Raw genomic sequence first — 20,013 nt, 5'->3', positions numbered from 1 at the left:
TCCTCCCCAGGGCTCATGCTCTCATTCTCTTTCCTATATAAATAAATAAATAGATAAGTAAAATCTTTTAAAAATATAGATATATAATGGTCATCTTTATACCAACTCAGTAATAAAATAAAATTTTTAGCATTAAGTTTTTGTGAATGAAGGGGATCACAAAGGCGAAAGTGCTTGGGACCCACAAATCATCATACACTACAGCCTAGAAGAAAGGATTTCACAACTGACATCAATCCAGGGGACCACACACTTCTTGGAGATGAGTATGGACATGGCATGGCCACCACTTATAAATATCCTTTTCCTTAATGAGTGTGTTCAAATTTCCCTAGTTACAATGAACTGGCTCTGTCTTTGCATCTTGAAGTTCCCGTCAGGACCCCAGAAAGCCGTAACTGCTAGAAGGAAGGGAGCTGGATCAAAGCAATGCACGTGGACACAGAGGATGCCTTCAGCATCCTCCCCATGCTTGTATTTTTCCCCTCGGCCTCTGATTCAGAGAAGTCCAGCAGATTCTGGGGAAGCCTGCCCCTTACCTAATCCAGGCTGCCCTATGCCCATCTGTCCTGGCCACAGTGATCATCACCAACCCAATCCAGCTGGAGTCAGTCTTCGAACTTTTGCCAGAAACTAAGGGGTGCAAACACTCTTCCCTGGAAGGCACAGTGTACAAAAGTGACTCTGAATTCCTACATAATTTGCCACCATGATCAAAGCCAAAGGAAATCTCAGAGAAACTGAGCCAGAGCCTTGATCAACCACACCTGAGTCCTACGACTAGATTTTTTTGTTGTTGTTAATTACATAAGCCTATAAATTCCCTTTTACTGTCAAAGCCAGTTTGGATAGGGTTTTCTGCTACTTTCAACCAACCTTACTGAAACTAAATGTAGCGTTATTATTCCCACTTTATAAATTAGGAACAGAGGGTAAGTCGCTTGCTTAAGTCACAATCCAGATTAATCTTAACATGTGCTTTGCATTGATATCAAATGTTCTGTTTTCACAGATTCCACAAATTTTATCTGGCTCTCCAAGCATGTGTTACCTTGTAAACACTCTCAGTATGAACAGACATAAGCAGAAAGGAATTACTGTATGTAAGACTTTTTTCTTACTCTTTTGTCCTACTATATGACTCCTTTAAAAAGCTACCCATTCTGGGAAAGCATCCCCTACTCACCCACATACCTGAAGAATTGGAAGTTCAGGAATTGGAAGGTCAGATCAGAATTTGAAAGGGGTACCCTCTCTGTGTCCCATCTGGTCCGCTCAGCCCTCCTCTCACCCACTCTTGGCTGCCAACTTCATTGCCTTTTTACCATTGACACCACTGATACCCTCATCTCATTCCTTTCCATCTCTCTCAGCTGGCTTTTGAATCTGTTTGTTGGCTCAGCATATCTAGACAACTGTACCTCTTGTAGTTTGGCCTGGTCCCCTTGACCTCCCCTTCCCATGCATGGTCTAGGTCTGGGATCTTTATCTTTGACAATTAAAAGGTGCAAGAGGACTTTTTGCTTGGCTTAGCAAGGTGATCTCCCACTAAGATCCCTTGATATGCTGAGTTCTGAAGGAGGGATACATTTGCAGAACCATTTCAGAAATTTAAAAGAGAAAAGGAATTAAGTCCCCTTAAGCCTTCTGAGATTTAAACATGCAAAAAATTGCCGGGATGTCATTGACCCAGTCTGATACCAGGAAAGGACACGCAGGGCCACAAAGGGGGAAGTTTTCAGGAGGTTATGGGGAATCTGGGATGGTGACCTCCATACAAGTTGCATAAAGGCAATCCAGAAGCAGCCATCTTGGCAAAGGGTCAGGCTTTGGGAATACATATGCTTATTAATTAAAAGCATTGCTACCTTCAGTCATGGCATTATGGGCTAGCAAGGACCTGTAACCCGCAAGGGCATCACCAAAGTATGGGCAGTGTGTGCTGGCCTGTGCAAAACCAGTATTTCAACAGCGACACCTTGTGGCAGCAGCTGAAACAACCGTGTTGATAACACTACTGGCCTCTTTGCAGAGAATGTAGGATTCTTAGAAAGTTTAAGGGTACTTCTCAAGAGGCAGATGATTTCCTGCTAATAAAGGTAGAGGAACACTAGTAATGGTAAAAATAAATCATTTGGTGAGGATGTGGAGAGAATGGAGCCCTTGTGCTCTGTTGTTGAGGATGTGAATTGGTGAAGCCACTGTGGAAAACAGTATGGAGGTTCCTCAAAAAATAAAAAGAGTTACCAAATGAACGAGTAATTCTAGTACTGGGTATTTATCCAGATAAAACAAAAACACTAATTCGGAAAGGATCTATGTACCCCTGTGTTTACTGCAGCATTACTTAAAATAGCTAAGTATAGAAGCAACACAGGTGTTGGGGATATATACACATACAAGTGAATATTACAGACACATATATATGAATACTCCTCCAGCATAAAAAGAAATGTGATTGGGGCGCCTGGGTGGCTCAGTCATTAAGCATCTGCCTTCGGCTCAAGTTGTGATCCTGGGGTCCTGGGATTGAACCCCATGTCAGGCTCCCCGCTCAGTGGGAAGTTCTCCCTCTCCCACGCCTCCTGCTTGTGTTCCCTCTCCCCCTGTCTTTCTGTCAAATAAGTAAATGAATAAATCTATCTTAAAAAAAAAAAATGAGTTCTTGTGATTTGCAACATGGATGCACCTCGATGGTATAATGCTAACTGAAATGTCTGACAGAGAAAGACAAATACCATACAATGTGGAATTTTAGGAACAAAACACATGAAGAAAAAAGAAGACCAAAAAAAAAAAAAAACAAAAAAACTCTTTTAAAATTTTTATTTATTTATTTCAATATCTCCACACCCAACGTGGGTGGGGCTCCAACACACGGCCAAGAGCTCAAGAGTCCCATGTTCTTCCAACTGAACCAGCCAGGCACTCCAGGAAAAGACTTATAGATACGGAGAACAAGTTGGTGGTAGCTAGAGGGGAGGTAGGGGGGGTGGGGGGTGGGGGAAGAAAGGCACCTGAGGGAGTTATCTGTCCTGTATAGAGGACCACGCCTGGGTCTGTCCCCAGAACAGGATACAGAACTTGGAAAGAAGGCATACCAGGTAGCTGTTTCTGCTGGGCTGCCTGCCATATCCTCTGTTGTCTCCCAGAACTTCTCCAGCTCCACTTACAGCCTGGCTCCTGGGCCCTGTGATCCCGGCAGCGTCAGTGTGGGGAGCAAAGGACAGCTCCAGAAGCTGTCACTAGGTCTCCAATGGATGGAGTCATTTTCAAGGTCATGAAATTGCAGTGAAAGTAACCTCCTAGCTCCCCTCCAAATGGGGCTTGGTTTTTCTGGGGCTTCTTGTTATTTTCCTGGCAGGAAAGTCCACTTCTCTGTAATCAGATTGCAGAGGTCACAGAGGCTCTTCTGAAACGGGAAGCCAGTTCTTTTCAGCCTTCATTCTATTTGTTGCCCATTTTAGCAGATTAAGCACTTTGGGTTGGGATTTTAAAAATATTTATTCTTTGGGCCAAAGGAGTATCTTAATAAAGCTAAGTTCCTTGTATAAAACTTCTTCAAACCCTAATTAATTCCTGAAGAAGCAGCACGCGTCTCTTAATTACTGGCAGGCCCTCTTTGTACAGGAGACTAGCGGGGAGAGAGCCAACACCAGCACAAGGGCCCCAAGCAGCGACCTTGGACTGAACCAGTCCACAGATGTGTTTTGCTGGGGGCCTTTCACCCGAAAATCTAGATTTCTTACTCCTTCGGAACAAATGCGCTATATGGCAACGGTGGGCGTGGATTCTCAGAGCAGCAGCTGGCTTCTGAGGGTGCCGGTGCGTGTCCTGTTCTGCCACAGTCGCCCGCGTCCCTGTTGTCGCATCGGGGCCCACTGCCCCCATTCGTATTCCCCGCTTGGCCCCGATCTGAATTAGCGCTTCCCTACTCCAGAAGCTTCTCTCACACCCCCCCCCACCCACACCCCCCCCACCCCCTCCGGCAGACAGCCAAGATCCTGAGAGACAAGAGGCACATCCATTTCGTTTCCCTCCCGGTGCCGGCATGGAGCGTGAGTTCCCAGTAAACACTGACCGCAAGAATAACGGAAGAAAGGAGTACGTACCTAGTGTGCGTCAGGCGTGGTGCGGGACACCAAGGAGCTGCAACGTAAGGGTAAGACAGGGAGCGAGGGAGAGAGATTGCACAGGGCGCGCGCGCGCACACGTCTGCGTGGGCGTGCGTGAGAGCGTGTGCGTGCACTCGCGCGTCCGTGTGCGCATGTGTGCCTTGCCTTTTTTTTTTTTTTTTACGATTTTTATTTATTTATTTTACTTGACAGATCACAAGTAGGCAGAGAGGCAGAGAGAGAGAGAGAGGAGGAAGCAGGCTCCCTGCTGAGCAGAGAGCCCGATGCGGGACTCGATCCCAGGACCCTGAGATCATGACCTGAGCTGAAGGCAGCGGCTTAACCCACTGAGCCACCCAGGTGCCCCTGCCTTGCCTTTTAAACCAGCATGAGTAAACCGTCGGAGGAACGAAAACCCCAGCAGGGCTACAGACTGGCTGCTCTCAGGAAATGGCCCCTTTCAGGCACAACCACAGTCTCCTGTCTGTGGCATGTCCAGTCCTATATAATAACCCAAACTTTGGCTTACATTTTCTTCCATCTCCCTGGCTGCCGGAGACGGGTGGTGGGGGCAGGGGGAAGCTTTTCGCTCTCCCCACCCACTCTTCCCACGGTCCGGCTGATGAGGTCCCTGGGCGCCGGGAAAAAGAGCAAAATCCGAGGTGGTGTCCTCATCCGCAAACATCGGTTTCCTCTGGGTGGAAGGTTCCTAAAGGTGACTCTTGGGCTCACCTGTGTTACTCAGCGATCCCCCAAACTGGGGGCGTCTCTGTAGTTCCCAGGAGTCTGTCTCAGTGTAGGCCTGGAATCTGGTTCACCTCCCTCGCAGCCCCCTACTACCCCAGCCACATTGGCTGCCCTGGAGACTTTTCCCTGGTCTAGAAGAAACACTGACCCTCCTTGCTCAGCCCAGGCCACCTCCGCTCTCTCAGACAGGCCTGAGTCTGGCTCCAGGCCACAGAGGCTCCCAACTGTTGAGAGCACACCTAGAGCTCCCAAGCAGCCACTAAAGTCCAGTCTCTCTGAGCTCAGGGGAAGGAGGTGACAACCCCCCATATGATCTCACCTTCCCCCACTCTAGGCTTAGAGGACTGCTTTGTCCCAGGAAACCTTTCGGGGGAACTCCAAAGGTCTTGAAACCTATATTCTGCATTTGAAGATATCTTAAACCCACTTTAGAATATCTCTTCAACAAAAATTGTGAAAAACAACGCAGAAAGAGCCCCATTTAGCATTCTGTTCTAGTAAATAATAGGTGCCCTTAGAAGGATACAGAGAAACATTCCTATGGGAGTTTAAAGGAGTAGACAATTTCTTCCATATAGGGAAAGAACCATGGAAGACTGCCTGGAGGAGATGGCCTTTGAGCTAGGCCTCGGATGTGTGGAGGTCAGGTATGAAGATATCTTAGGCAAAGAAAGCAGCATAGAGAAGGCACTGGGGCAGGGATTGTGCCATATCAATGGTGTCTTAGGGACATTCCCATTGTCAGCAACAGATACTAAGTGACTTCAGAAAGAGGGGCTACATATGGAAAGAGTTCCTATGAATACTCTGGAACAGTCATTCTCAGAGTACGGCCCCTGAATGCAGAATCTGCATTACCTGGGGACTCATTAGAAATGTCAAATCCAGAACCTCTGAATCAGAGAAGAATCTCCAGGGGTTGGTTAGCATTCTTTGATTTAACAAGCCCTCTAGCTGATTCTTATCTATAGGGAAGTTTGAGAACCTCTGTGATGCAGTATTTCGGGAATGATGCACAAAGAACTGATAGAAGTTCCTTCTAGGGAACTAGATTCATGCTTGCCCAGGGGCTGGGTGGGTGGAAATGGGGAGCAGTTGCTAACAGGTATTAGGTTTCTTGTAGGGGTGGTGAAAATATTTTGGAATTAGATAGTAGTGATGTCTGTACAACATTTTGAATACACTAAAACCCCTGAATTGTACGCTTTTTTTGTTAAGTTTTATCTATTTGACAGACAGAGATCACAAGTAGGCAGAGAGGCAGGCAGAGAGAGGAAGGGAAGCAGGTTCCCTGCTGAGCAGAGATCCTGATGCGGGGCTCGATCCCAGGATCCTGGGATTATGACCCAAGCTAAAGGCAGAGGCTTTAACTCACTGAGCCACCCTGGCACCCCTACACTTTATTTTTTTTAAGATTTTGTATATTTGAAAGAGAGAGACAGAGAGAGAGCACAGTCAGGGGGAGGGGTATAGGGAGAGGGAGAAGCGGCTCCCCACTGAGCAGGGAGCCCAATTTGAGGCTCAATCCCAGGACCCCGGAATCATGACCTGAGCCGAAGGCAGATGCTTACTGACTGAGCCACCCAGGTGACCCATGAATTGTACACTTTAAAGTGGTAATTTCATATTATAAGAATTATATCTCAATAAAAAAATCATTTAAAAAAAGAACCCATTTACTTCTCCATCCACATTCCTGTAGGATCATAAAAATATAACTGATCGCCCATCAAATGAAAAACAGTGATGTAAACAGACCCTTCTGGCAGGGGTGGTACAATAGCTAGCTTTTAAAATTCACATGCTGTGTGATCTACAAGGACCTCATGAAAGTGTGTTTGTTTCCATCTCTTCACCTCCAGCCACTTGCCATATTTTGATAATGTTCTAAATTACAGGACCCAGAACTGGTCTTTAATTACAGAGTGCTTTAATAGGGCTTGCTGGCAAATACCATAGAATTAAAGGAGCCACTAATGAAATACAACATCGTTTTATCTGTTCTCTGGTGGCAGCTTTTAAAATGCAATTAGTACCATGCAAGATATTTATTTAGGATTTTTATCTCATGTGTCATTCCATTTCCAAATGAGTGTTATACTTCTAGCTGCTTTTTACTCCTCCATACGACTATTTTCTCATTTTCAATCCACTCTTTTCTTTCCTCTTAGACTCCAGGGAGCCAGAATGTCAGCGTCGTGCAGGGGGGCTGATTAAAGGAAGCAAACATCTTGAGCATGTTCACAGCCCCACTCCCTGCTGCTCCCTGATGTGGAAGAAGGAGGAATGGACACAAGGAGTCAAGCTAAATCCTTGCTGGGTAGCCAGCCATTCCCTACAGCCTCTGGGTGAGGGATGACACATTCAGCACAGCCTGGACCCTCCCCCCACCCAGTACCAGCGCTTGGCACATGTCCTGTGCTGACCACTCCCTACTCTCAGAGGGGGCCAGGCACTTCTCTGGTTTTACCCACTCAAGTGTCACATCCTCTGTGAAGCCTTCCCGACCCACCTTGCCACCCCAAAAGAGACTCTTCCTTTTGGGATCCCTTTGTGCATATTCAGCAATACCTGCCTTTGTCTACTGCTTGGCCATTAGCAGTGTGTGCTGTTCTCCCCTCTGTGGTGAGCCCTCAGGGCAGAGAGACCACACCAGCTTTGTGGGCCCCAGCACCTAGGAAATGCTCAACTGGACTATTTGCTAATGACATAATTTCCAGTCTGTCTTATGCAGAAGAGCCATCAATGAATCAGTGTCTCTTAAGCCTGGTGTCCTCCCTGAAGACACTGTGGACTTTTCTGGCTTGTGGCTTGTGGCTGGCCTGCCTCAGAACAAGCAGGGACTCTGATCAGTTTCACAAGGTCCCCAGCAGTGAGGACTGCAGAGGGGAGAACAAGGCAGTGTGGTCAGAGCAGAGTCTACCTCCCCAGGGCTGTCTGTGTGAGGGGCTCTTCTGTGGAAGCCAATGCAGAACTGAGTTCTATATCAGCCATGACTTGACAGAACAAATGAAACCACTCTTAGAAGTGGGGGCCCATGGGAAAATTAACAACTCAGGAAACAACAGGGGTTGGTGAGGATGTAGAGAAAGGGGAATCCCTTTACACTGTTGTTGGGAATGCAAACTGGTGCAGCCACTCTGGAAAAGAGTAAGAGCTTCCTCAGAGAGTTAAAAATAGAACTACCCTATGACTCAGCAATTGCACTACTAGGGATTTATCCAAAGGATGCAAACACAGTGATTTGAAGGGGCACCTGCACCCAATGCTTATAGCAGCAACGTCTACAATAGCCAAACTACGGAAAGAACATATATGTCGGGACGCCTGGGTGGCTCAGTGGGTTAAAGCCTCTGTTTTCAGCTCAGGTCATGATCTCAGGGTCCTGGGATCAAGCCCCACATCGGGCTCTCTGCTCAGCGGGGAGCCTGCTTCCTCCTCTCTCTCTCTGCCTGCCTTTCTGCCTACTTGTGATCTCTGTCAGTCAAATAAATAAAATCTTAAAAAAAAAAAAAAAAGAACACGGATGTCTATCAACAGATAAATGCATAAAGAAGATGTGGTACACACACACACACACACACACACACACAGAATGGAATACTACTCAGCCATCAAAAAGAATGAAATATTGGGGCTTCTTCATGGCTCAATCAGTTAAGCATCTGTCTTCAGCTCAGGTCATGATCCCAAGGTCCTGGGATAAACCCCTGTATCAGGCTCCCTGCTCAGCAGGGAGTCTGCTTTTCTCTCTCCATCTGTCCCTCCCTTCCACTCATGCTCCTCCGCTCTCCCGTTCACTCTCTCTCTCTCTCTTTCTTGCAAATGAATAAATAAAATCTTAAGAAAAAGAGAATGAAATCTTGCATTTGCAATAAAACGGATGGAACGAGAGGGTATTATGCTAATCGAAATAAACCAGTCAGAGAAAGACAAAGTGAAATTGGAGAAGGGGGCAAACTGTAAGAGACCCTGAACTCTAGGAAACAAACTGAGAGTTGCAGGAGGGGAGGTGTGTCGGGGATGGGGTAACAGGGTGATGGGCATTAAGGAGGACACTTGATGTAATGAGCACTGGGTGTTATATGCATTTGATGAATCACTAAATTCTGCTCTGAAACTAATAAAAAAATACATATAATGGAAGCATATCATAAAAGAAAAAGAAGGGGGAGGAGGAGAAGAAGAAGGAGGAGGAGGAGAAGAAGAAGAAGGAAGAGGAGAAGGAGGCGCTGCCCATGGGGCAGAAAAGTCTATGAGAAACAAAAACCTCTTCCTTGCTACCAATTTAGTAGAAATGGGATGGAGGGTGTGTCTTTTAGATAGCCATTGACTTGGGAATTTAGTGTCTATGTGTTTGGGGGGCTATCAGTGTACCTATCATATAGATCTCAAGGGGAAGGGAGCCCCCATCTGACATTTGGGGTTACGATATTAAATGGTAAGTTCAGGAGATTCACTTAATAAATTGAAACACTATGATGACGGTGATGAAGAAGACAATGAAATGGCCCTGTGCAGAGCTGTGTCCAGCTCCCCCTCATTCAGTAGTCTCAGTGCCCAGCAGTCCTCTCCACCGAGGGATGCCCTAGGACAGGGCTCAGGAAACCACTCTGTGTTACCGGAAGGCTGCTGTTGAGGACATTGCCTGGCACTGAGTGTTAACAAGAGAAGCCACGATGAAGACGTACATCCCTATAGGTGCCGAGAACGGATCGACTCCAGCGCACAAACTTCGAAAGGCGGTGCTTTCCAAGGACCTGGAGCACCCAGGATGGCTCTCTCTTTTCTGCCTTTCTGGTGACGGCAGTGTAGGCTGGCCCTCTGAGGGCTCACCCATGCCTTCCTTCTGCCCGGCACCCTTCCTCCCTGCTGACAGCAGTGGGCTGAAGATGTGGTCCCTGGGCAGCAGGGACAGATCAGCTCCAGGCACGGAGGAAGCAAGCAGCCTCCTGAGGTAGCTCTGTGAAGGGGGCTGGGGCTGGGATATGGATACAGACTGCTTAGTCAGAAGCCATCAAGGCGTTAACTGATTTAGGAAAGGGGAGCTGGGCCAGGAATTAAAATCCAGCTTCCTAGAGTGCTCTGCATTGGAGGTGGGGTCTCAGGCCCCAGAAAACAGTACTGTATTATCTGCTGTTTCTCATCGGAACTTCTTGGCGCATATATTCCTTGGGAAATTCATGGGGACAAACTGCTTGAGTTCAAATCTCATTTCCTAGCTGATTGTATAGGCCTGAGAGAAGTTACTAAATCTCCCCTGCCTCAATTTCCTCATCTGTAAAGTGGCAACGAGGCCATTGCACTCACGAGTTTATACAGGTAAAGCATACTCAGTTCATGGCTAGCGCTAAGCTAACGTTGGCTCTTTCTTCTCCCGCTGAAGTCCAGTTTCTCCAGCAACCTGACAGTGTCAGTGTTCAATCTTTTTTCCTCAACAACAATTCTGTCATGAGGGTCGCACCCCTATCCATCCAGCTGAGCAAGTCACAAACAGAGAGGTCACCCCTGACACCGCCATCCTCTCCCCTCAAACCATCACCAAGTCTTGTCAACCTTACTACCTTACTGACTTCTGCCAAAGTTACCCAACTTCCTTAAAATCTCCCAGATCTCAGGCACCTGGGTGGCTGTCGCTTGGCAACTGCCTTCATCTTGGGTCATGATCCTGGAAACCCAGGATGGAGCAGTGCATTGGGCTCGCTGATCAGCTGGGAGTCTGCTTCTCCCTCTGATCCTCCTCCCTCTCATGCTCTCTCTCTCTCACACTCATTCTCTCTCTCTCAAATAAATAAATAAATAAATAAAATATATTTTTAAAAAATCTCCCAGATCTCTTCTTCTCTCCTTTACAACCTTTTACTAGGACTGGACTAGCACAATAAGGCCCCTAACTGTAACCACTCCAACTCCTACTAACCGTTTCCACCCTGCTGCCAGAGATGCTTTGAAGTGCAGATCTGACTGAGCCCACTCCCTGGGTTCTCTGTGCAGAAACCTCAAAACATATTTCACTCTTCTTTGGGTTAAAACCAAAATCCTAACACCACGCAGACTGCATCTGTTAGAATGTTTTTGGCTTCAACGTTAGAAAGCCCTGCCAAAATTGGCTTAAAATACAAGGTGATTTATTAGCTTCTTCAGAGGTAACTGGGGTAGTTCAGGCTTCAGGCATTGCATGATCAGGGTGCTAGAACCATATTCTGCTATTCTCTCAGTTCTGCCTTCTTTCCTAGATGTCAGCTGCATCCATAGCCCAGCTTCCTTTCAATTGGCCTCAAGTGGGACACTTCTAGAGAACAAAAAAACGAAGCAAAAATAGAACCATGCCCAGCCATGAAATAAAATTCATTCCCTTCAGCCTGAGCTAACTGCGACCATGTACCCATTCCCAACCAAAAAACTGCTAGTGATATGCCACACACCATGTCTTTCCATTCTCTGCTCCTGGTGGGAAATGAGTCCTTTACTACAAACACACATTGAAACCATGCTAAAAGATACCATTGGTTTTATTTTAATAATGCTCAACTCTGAAAGATATGAGAACTAACCATCAACCTTAGGCTGCCCATTGTCCTCGATGATGGATCTGGGACTAGAGGTGCCCGTGGGAATGACCTCGTGATAATAGGCAGTACGAGCAGATGGATGAGGGAGGAAGACAGGAGACAAGGGCTTGCCGGCTTTCTCAAAGATGGACTTTGGATGGTGGAATGGAAAAGGTAAGAAAATGCTGCTGTCTTGTCTTCTGTGCCCCGAGATTGCATTCTCAATCTTCTCCTTGTTCTCTTTCTGAAGATGGACTTTGCCACCAAAGGAACTGAAAGTAGGGACTCAACAACTATTTGTACGTCCGTGTTCATAGTAGCATTATTCATAATAGCCAAAAGGTGGCAACAACCCAAATGCCCATTCATGGGCTAAACAAAGCATGGTCTATACACACAATGGAATATTATTTGACCTTGAAAGGGAATGACATTCTGATGCATATCCACAGGGATGAGCCTTAAAGATATTCTAAGTGAAATAAACCAGATACAAAAGAACAAATACCGTATGATTCCACTTATACAAGACTCCTAGAAGAGGCGGTTTGTATAGACGGAACATAGAATAGTGGTTGACAGGCCTGCGGGTGGGTACAGAATGGAGACTTAAGTGTCTCCATTTCAGTATATGGGATGATAAAGAGGTTCCAAAGATGGATGGTGGGGCTAGTTGTACGACAGTGTGGATGTACTTCATGCCACTGGATTGTACAGTTAAAAAATGGTCAAAATAGTAAGTTTTATGTTATATATATTTTACCGCAATAAAAAATAAGTACTCAGTTCATCTTCCAGGCATTGAGGGCACAACAGAGAAGTGACAGGAAATGCTCAAATAATGATAGTTGATTGATTGGTTAATCAATTGATGGTTGATCGATGGTTGGTTGCCTGGATAGAAGACGTTTTTAGTGATAAATTTTCATTTTGGCCCTGTTGCGGAAGAAAAAATTTTCTCTATCTTTCAAGGGATTTTTTTTTGGGGGGGGGGGCTGGGCTATGAATTAAATTGACATGAGATAGATTAGCAGAAGAAAGTCGAATTTAAGTACATACTAAGGGTCTCCATAGGAAAATGAGGCCCACAAGAAGTCAGGCAATTGAGGATTATAGGACACCCAGAGTTAAGGAGAAGTGGGGAGGGATCTGGGACTATAAAGGGAAGAAAGACAATTCAGCCACCCTTAGTCCATATTATGCTGTGGTTACCTATGGTGATAGCTCCCTTGCTGGAGGAAGCTGTCTATCTAAATTGTTGTAGGCCATGAAGGGAAGGTTGAAGGTTCTTCCTGAGCCTTCTGTTTCTTAAAAATAATCAGACTAGGGACGCCTGGGTGGCGCAGTTGGTTGGACGACTGCCTTCGGCTCAGGGCGTGATCCTGGAGTCCCGGGATCGAGTCCCACATCAGGCTCCCAGCTCCATGGGGAGTCTGCTTCGCTCTCTGACCTTCTCCTCGCTCATGCTCTCTCTCACTGTCTCTCTCAAATAAATAAATAAATAAAAATCTTAAAAAAAAAATAAATAAAAAATAATCAGACTACAATAATCTACGTGCCGAAGAGACACATTTTGGGGTGGTGAATTTTGTTCCCTACTGTCTCATGATGATGCTACCTGTGACGATGAGGAGACTTGGGCCTGCTGTGGACAGAGCCATGAGGCAGCCGTGTGAGAGAGCCTGCCCCTCCCACTCCTACAGGTCCCCCAGTCCTGCAGGCGTTTGTGTGAGTGAGGCGTGCCTACATCTATTCTCCGCAGGATGGACCCACAGAGAGGGGAATTTCCTTCTGTCAGGAAAATAGTGTGAGGAAACAGAGCTCTCCTGCTCTTTGAATGGAAAATGTCTCTTTGCCACCTCATTTTAGAGAGCTGTCCCCTTCCCACCTCACATTGCCAGAAGGATGACAGAACAGCTGTCACCAATTGGGTCTGACTCATTAGTTTATCATCTCTCCCCACCCCTCTCCTGAACCCCCTCCCTCCAAACCCACCCACCCATCCCGAAAATGCCTCAGCACAGTGGACTATTTTAAGAACTGAATTCCCCGTCGGCATGGCAACTTCCTGGCTGTACCTTTCGTCATAGCTGCCTGGATGGAAGAAAAGCCACCTTTCACCAGGGCTCCAGCCAGCCTACAGCAGAGATGCTTGGTGGACCAGATGTGGCCAGAGGCTGGACATCGAGTGTAGGTCACAGATCCTTCTTTGAGTGTTTGCCTGTTTTATAGCCTGTTAGCAATGCAAAAACCATTGTTAGCTGACCGGCCACACGAAAACAGGCACCCCACAAGAATAGGCCCAAGGACTGTAGTTTACCCAACCCCTGTTGTAGGACAGGGACAGCAGGTGCTCACACTTGCTGGGTTTCTCATTATGGAAGTTTGAAAGATTTGGAATGGTACAGGGGTGACATGAGTAAAAGACGGGAAGGGAGTTATGGAAGGACAATGTGATTCAGTCATTTTTAAAAATTTCCCCCAAATACCTATGTTTTATTATACTTTAAAGATTTATCTATAGTCTTTTTGTGCTTCAAAATGAAAATCTTAAGACTCTGACATCTTTACCATATCCCAAATAAGGACTGAGGCTTATAATCTATTAGTTCCTTTTATAGAAAATGGTATTTATTTTGCAACCTCTCATCATTCTTCACAAAGACCAGATTTTCTTCAGATATGTGGGAAGAGGGTTTTGAATGTTTTTTTTTTTCTTTTTTGCCTATATATTTTTTTAACTCCAGGGGCACCTGGCTGGCTCAGGTGGTGGAGCATGCAACTCTTGATTTCAGCGTTGTGAGTTCAAGCCCCACGATGGGCATAGACATTATTTTATTTTATTTTATTTTTCAAAGGTTTTATTTATTTATTCGACAGAGAGAGAGAGATCACAAGTAGGCAGAGAGGGAGGCAGAGAGAGAGAGGAAAGCAGGCTCCCTGCTGAGCAGATAGCTTGAGCTGGGCTTGATCCCAGGACCCCCTGAGCTGAAGGCAGAGGCTTTAATCCACTGAGCCACCCAGGCACCCGCACAGATATTATTTAAAAAATTTTTTAGTTTACTTTAAAATTTTGTGTTCACTATAGGAAAATTTAAGCATACTTAAAAAGAATAATAAAATGAACTCCCATGCTTCCACATACCTGACATTACTGGTTCATTTTTAAAGGGTATTTCCATGTAAATTGAAATGGTTTGTACTTTCTTTTTTTTTTTTTTTTTTAAGATTTTATTTATTTACTTGAGAGACAGAGATCACAATTAGGCAGAGAGAGAGGGGGGAAGCAGGCTCCCTGCTGAGCAGAGAGCCCAGAACCCTGGGATCATGACCTAAGGGAAAGGCAGAGGCTTTAACCCACTGAGCCACCCAGGTGCCCCCGGTTTGTACTTTCTTAAAACATGGATTAAAAGGGGGAAATGATTTGCAAATAGAGTTGAACAGAATCCAGTTCTAGGCCCTGTCTGAAAGTGATTGTCAAGGGGAGGGGTAGGAGGAACATCTGTAGGAAAGAAAAAGGGGATCACTCTTTGATGGTTACCATGGAAACCACCAGGTCGAGTTTGTTGATGGGGCAGTGAGGTTCCTGCTAATGGACTCTGGGTCAGAGCAGTAGGAGAAATCTTCAGGCTGGTCCCTGAGGATATCTTGCTGAATCTGGAACTCCCTTCCACTCCCCAATCCTGTTCCCAGTATCCTCACTTTGAGGATACTTTAATTCTGAATTTCTAGGGTTCGATTAAAAAAGAGACACTTTGGCATTTCCTTCCTCGATTTTAGGGCTTGCTTTTTGTGTTGAGGAAGCCAGAGTTGAAGTTGCATACTCACTTTGAGGAGTTCTGAGATTTGATAGCAGACCACCTGGAGTCCTGTTCACAGCCCTAGCGCGGGGGTGGAGGTGTGGGCGGGGGCGGAGAAGAAAGCCCGGGAAGGTGGAGGGTGGAGGTCTTAGGGTATTGACCCCCACCCCAGAATGCAGGAAATACACTCCTGGAGAGCCCGGAACCCAGCCTAAGCCTTGAGATTCAGAGGCTGTGGATTCACTTTTCCCCTTTGGAAGGAACTTGACCCCAACGTAGAATATCCATCGTTCGCCAATGTCCAGGGCTGCTTTAGCCATCAGATTATTTACTGTGGGGCATGCCAGTAGGAAGTGGAACTTTGGCATCGTGCTCCTTGGACTTGGGTCCAAGCCGCAGCCCATAATATTTCTACCGTGACAGACTGCCACCTACTAATGGGCTTGGTGGGGGAAACGAATACAAGATAAGCGGCAGGCACAGAGGCAGAAGCAGGCTGGAATTACTCATCCAGGGGTAAACATGAGCACGGGGACAGACAGAAGGCCGCCGAAAACCGAGACAGATCCTCACAGGGACAGGTTCCCAGAACTGGGATCCCGAGAGACTCGACTGAGGTCTTTAACTCTAGTTACGCCTCGGACTCCTCTGAAAAAGGCTGCACCGACGAGGGACGGCCACCAGGGGGCGCTCGGGTCCGGGATCTCGGGAATCTAGGGTGGAAGAGAAAGGGGTGGTGCGGAGTGGGGGCGGGGGACCGGGGAGGAGAGTGTTAGCTAGCGAAAGGCAAGGACAGGTACCTCCTGGAGCTGCTTTACCTGTCCGTAAGTCCCTACGAAATCAGAAGCTCCTTGAGGGTAGTGTCTGTGATTCGTCCCTTACTTCCTCAACTGCACGAGTCCCTTGTCCCCACTCTAGGTTTGCTGAGCAGAGTCAAAGGATGCTTTCTCACTCTTGAGGGCGGGAAGGGAGGACCAGGTGGAGGGATGGGAAAGGCCGCGGGGAAGCTTGGAGGCAGCTGTTCTGGAAAGGGGTGAGAGAGGTTAGCTTATCAGCAGGGTGGAGCCCAAACGCTGGCGGGGAAAGGGAGCTTTACTCAGGAAAACTTTGGGGGTGGAGCCTATAGGACACTATAATTTGGGGAAGAAATAAGGTCGTGTTTCTCCCACTTCTTGATTTCTGGACTCCTTTATACTCGTAAACATTATTGAAAGAGCCTTTTATTTATGTGGGGTCTACCTCCCCAAATTTTTCATATTAGAAATTAAAACGGAATATTTCAAAACACTTACTTACTTAAAATTACAATATTAAACCTACCGCATTAACATAATTTTAAAGATAACTGTATTTTCAAAAACAAAACAAAACAAAACAAAATGTTAGAAGTGTGGCACCGTTTTACATTCCTGCAAATTTTTAAAATGTTTAGCTTAATAAAAAACAGATGGAGTCTCCTATCTGCTTTTGGACTCACTCTGTTGTGATATCAGAGTTTACCCCAAGCTCACAGCTTCATACGGTCATGAGATGTGAGCGAAAAGGCAAATAACATTTTATTATGAAAATAGTTTTGACCTTGTGGACCCCCTGCCCATTTTGATATTAAGTAGAATATTATTAACTGCATACAGTGTTATTTTTGGATAAGAATGGAAAGACTTTTGGTAAAACAAAGGTTGCCTTTGGTGAGAGCTAAGGACTTGAGAGTCAGGCTGCCTTGAAATTCACCACTGGCAAATATGTGGCCTCCATGGCCAGTGGTACCAGAAAACAGGGCCTCAGCTGCTGTAGACACATGCCTGTTTAAACGTCCACTCGCATCTGTGGACGTTAGAACTCTATTACAGCTGACTTTCTGCTGCCTGCTGTTCTGAATGGAGCTGGAAGAACCGTGACCAGACTCCCTCCTTTGAGGCCCAAAGCATTTTGTGGCTTCTTATCAATTCAAAAAGATTTCAAAACAATGCCCCACTCACTTCACACCTGTTAGAATCACTGTCATCACAAAGATAAGAGATACTGAATCACTATATTGTACACCTGAAACTAATATTACACTGAATGTTAACTAACCAGAATCTAAATAAAAACTTTAAAAAAAAGACATGAGATAATAAGCGTTGGCAGAAGATGTGCAGAGAAAGGAACACTTATGCACTGTTGGTGGGATGTGAACTGGTGTGGCCATTGTGGAAAACAGTACGGAGGTTCTTCAAAAAATTAAAAGTAGAATCACCACATGATCCAGCCATCCCACCTCTGGGGATATATCCAAAGGAAATGAAAGCAGGACCTCAAAATAACAAAACAAAACAAGCAAACAAACTAGAAGTGCCTTCCCATGTTCATCCAGCATTATTCACAATAGCCAAGATCTGGAAACAACCTAAGTATTCAGCAACAGATAAACGGATATATAGAGACAATGGAATATTACTCAGTTACAAGAAAAGGAAATCCTGCCCTCTGCAACCGGGATGGATGGACCTTGAGGGCATGAGGCTAAGTGAAACAAGCCAGGCATAGTAAGACAAATACTGTATGATATCACTTATATTTGTGAGATCTAAAAAAGCCAAATGCAGAGAAACAGAGTAGATTGGTGGTGACCAGGGGTTGGGGGGTTAGGGGATGTTGGTCAAAGGGAACAAACCTTCAATGATAAGATGAGTAAGTTCTGGGGACCTAATGAAAAGCATGGTGATTATGGTTAATAATACTGTATTGTATACTTGAAAGTTGCTGAGAGTAGATCTTAAATGTACTCACCACAAAAAAGAAATGATAATTAAGAGACGCAATGGAGGTGTTAGTTAATGCCACGGTGGTAGAATTATATGTATCAGTGTATCAAACCAACACATCACACACCTTAATGTTTATGTCAGTTATATCCCAGTAAAGGTGGGGGAAGAAATAACACAATGGCCCCAGCCTCTCTGCAGCCCCAGGCTGGCTCTGGGAGTCTGCTCAGAATACCCCAGTTTGAATGAAGAGGCAAGATGTGCAGAGACTTGCAGAGTCAAGTTACAGATGGGGTAAGTTTCTTTCCAGTTAATTCCCTCCAAGGACACCTAACGTGAATGATTATCCTAATCGTCTGTGGAATGGCTTAGGATATGGATTCCTGGTCTCACAGCAGATCAGTCAGGGTTAGATGCTAGATTTTAAAGCTTGAGGCCCATTCTCAACCCTCCTCTAGCCCTGTCTACTAACTCTATAAAGACCCTCTGTCCTTAGTTACCTGGCAATCACCTGGGGCACGTCTTTAAAATTTTGAACTCCCCAGGCCTAACCCCTAGAAAGCCTGGTACCCAAGCTTTGGTAGATCTGGGGTGGGCCCCAGAGCACCTTGGGAATCAGCAGCCCAGATCATTCTGATACAAATGCTGAGGGCCACCCCTTTGCCTTCAGGTTGTCCCAGCCTGTGTGTTACAGTCTCTGTGTCCCAGAGAGATTTTAGGGTCCAACTCAGATCATTGACAGCCATATTTCCTTACCCTGTGAACAATCACACCCTGTCTTGGGGGTCTAAATTTAAATTCCAGGGACGCCTGGGTGGCGCAGTTGGTTGGACGACTGCCTTCGGCTCAGGGCGTGATCCTGGAGTCCCGGGATCGAGTCCCACATCAGGCTCCCAGCTCCATGGGGAGTCTGCTTCACTCTCTGACCTTCTCCCCTCTCATGCTCTCTCTCACTGTCTCTCTCTCTCAAATAACTAAATAAAATCTTTAAAAAAAAAAATAAAAAAATAAAAAATAAAAAAAAATAAATTTAAATTCCAGGGTTTACAACTCATTCGATGCCAGTGACCATCTTCCTCCCCAGTCCCAGAACTATACCTGCCACGAAGATCCCCAACTTCTCAAACTCTGTCCAGGCTGCCCAAGCACTACCTATACCTATGTATCCCCCCGCATGCACACCTACCTCCATACTTCTCATGCGGGTGTGGGTCAATGTGTTTCCAGATGGACACAAATCTCGCTTTCAGAGGAGCTCAGCTAAAAGTACCGCAGCAAAAAAAGAACAAAAAACACAAAGACACACAAAACCCATTCAGTTTTCTTTATACCAGAAGCCCCGCATTTTCATCTCCACACCCTCGCCCACTCATAGAGGAAGGAGCTGCTCCTCCTCCTCCTCAGCATTCCCGTCAGCGTCCCCCCCCCACCATCTGAATGGCTGTATGACTGTCTGTCATCTAGCTCACTTCCTAGCAGGCCTCCTAGACCCTGGCTCCCTAGGGATAGTCCATGGGTCCCCGGAATCTGTTGGGCAGCCAGCCATTCTCATCCCCTGCTTTGCCTCTGGATTCACATTTACTTTGCGTGGCTCACGTTTATGAATATTAACTCATTTCATGAATTGCGTCAAGCATCAAGTCATGATGGGAGGATTTTTTTCTCAGTTGTGTCTAAACACGTACCAACAGTCATGCAGCTTGTTTTGTGGTGTCCTTAGTAATCCCTGCCCAGCATTATTCATTTTCTGCTGTCGTCTGTACTCTATAGGAACCATCCACAAAATCTGGAATGCTTCACTCTCAGCTTTGAAGACTCGGATTCTGGGAGAGACGTGGCAAAAATGACGAATGCACACAAAGCATGGCTTTCTCCCAATTCTGGACTCCCTGGCTGCTCCTGGGCCCGTTACAGCTGAATTTCTGGGGGGGTGGGCCTGTGCTTCCCCAGGGACTGTAACTGGCGGTCAGGTTGAGGAGCACTGCCCTACTCCCTCCAAACTCTTGGAAACATCTTCCCTTCTACACTAATGGGTCGTCACCAGCTGGACCCT

General features: G+C 46.1%; 1 long non-coding RNA gene across 1 annotated transcript; it reads right to left on the bottom strand.

Moving 5' to 3' along the window:
• Positions 1–4: 4 nt before the first annotated feature.
• On the bottom strand, positions 5–19,349 carry LOC122916534. Its single transcript, XR_006386215.1, has 3 exons — positions 19,147–19,349; positions 13,492–13,646; positions 5–33 (listed from the first exon to the last, which is right to left on the bottom strand). It is a non-coding gene; the product is annotated as an uncharacterized LOC122916534 (long non-coding RNA).
• Positions 19,350–20,013: the final 664 nt, after the last annotated feature.

This window comes from Neovison vison, chromosome 8 (genome assembly GCF_020171115.1).
Source record: "Neovison vison isolate M4711 chromosome 8, ASM_NN_V1, whole genome shotgun sequence".
Lineage (NCBI taxonomy): Eukaryota > Metazoa > Chordata > Mammalia > Carnivora > Mustelidae > Neogale > Neogale vison.
Note: the sequence above shows the minus strand (reverse complement) of the source record. Positions and strands in the feature narration are given on the sequence as shown.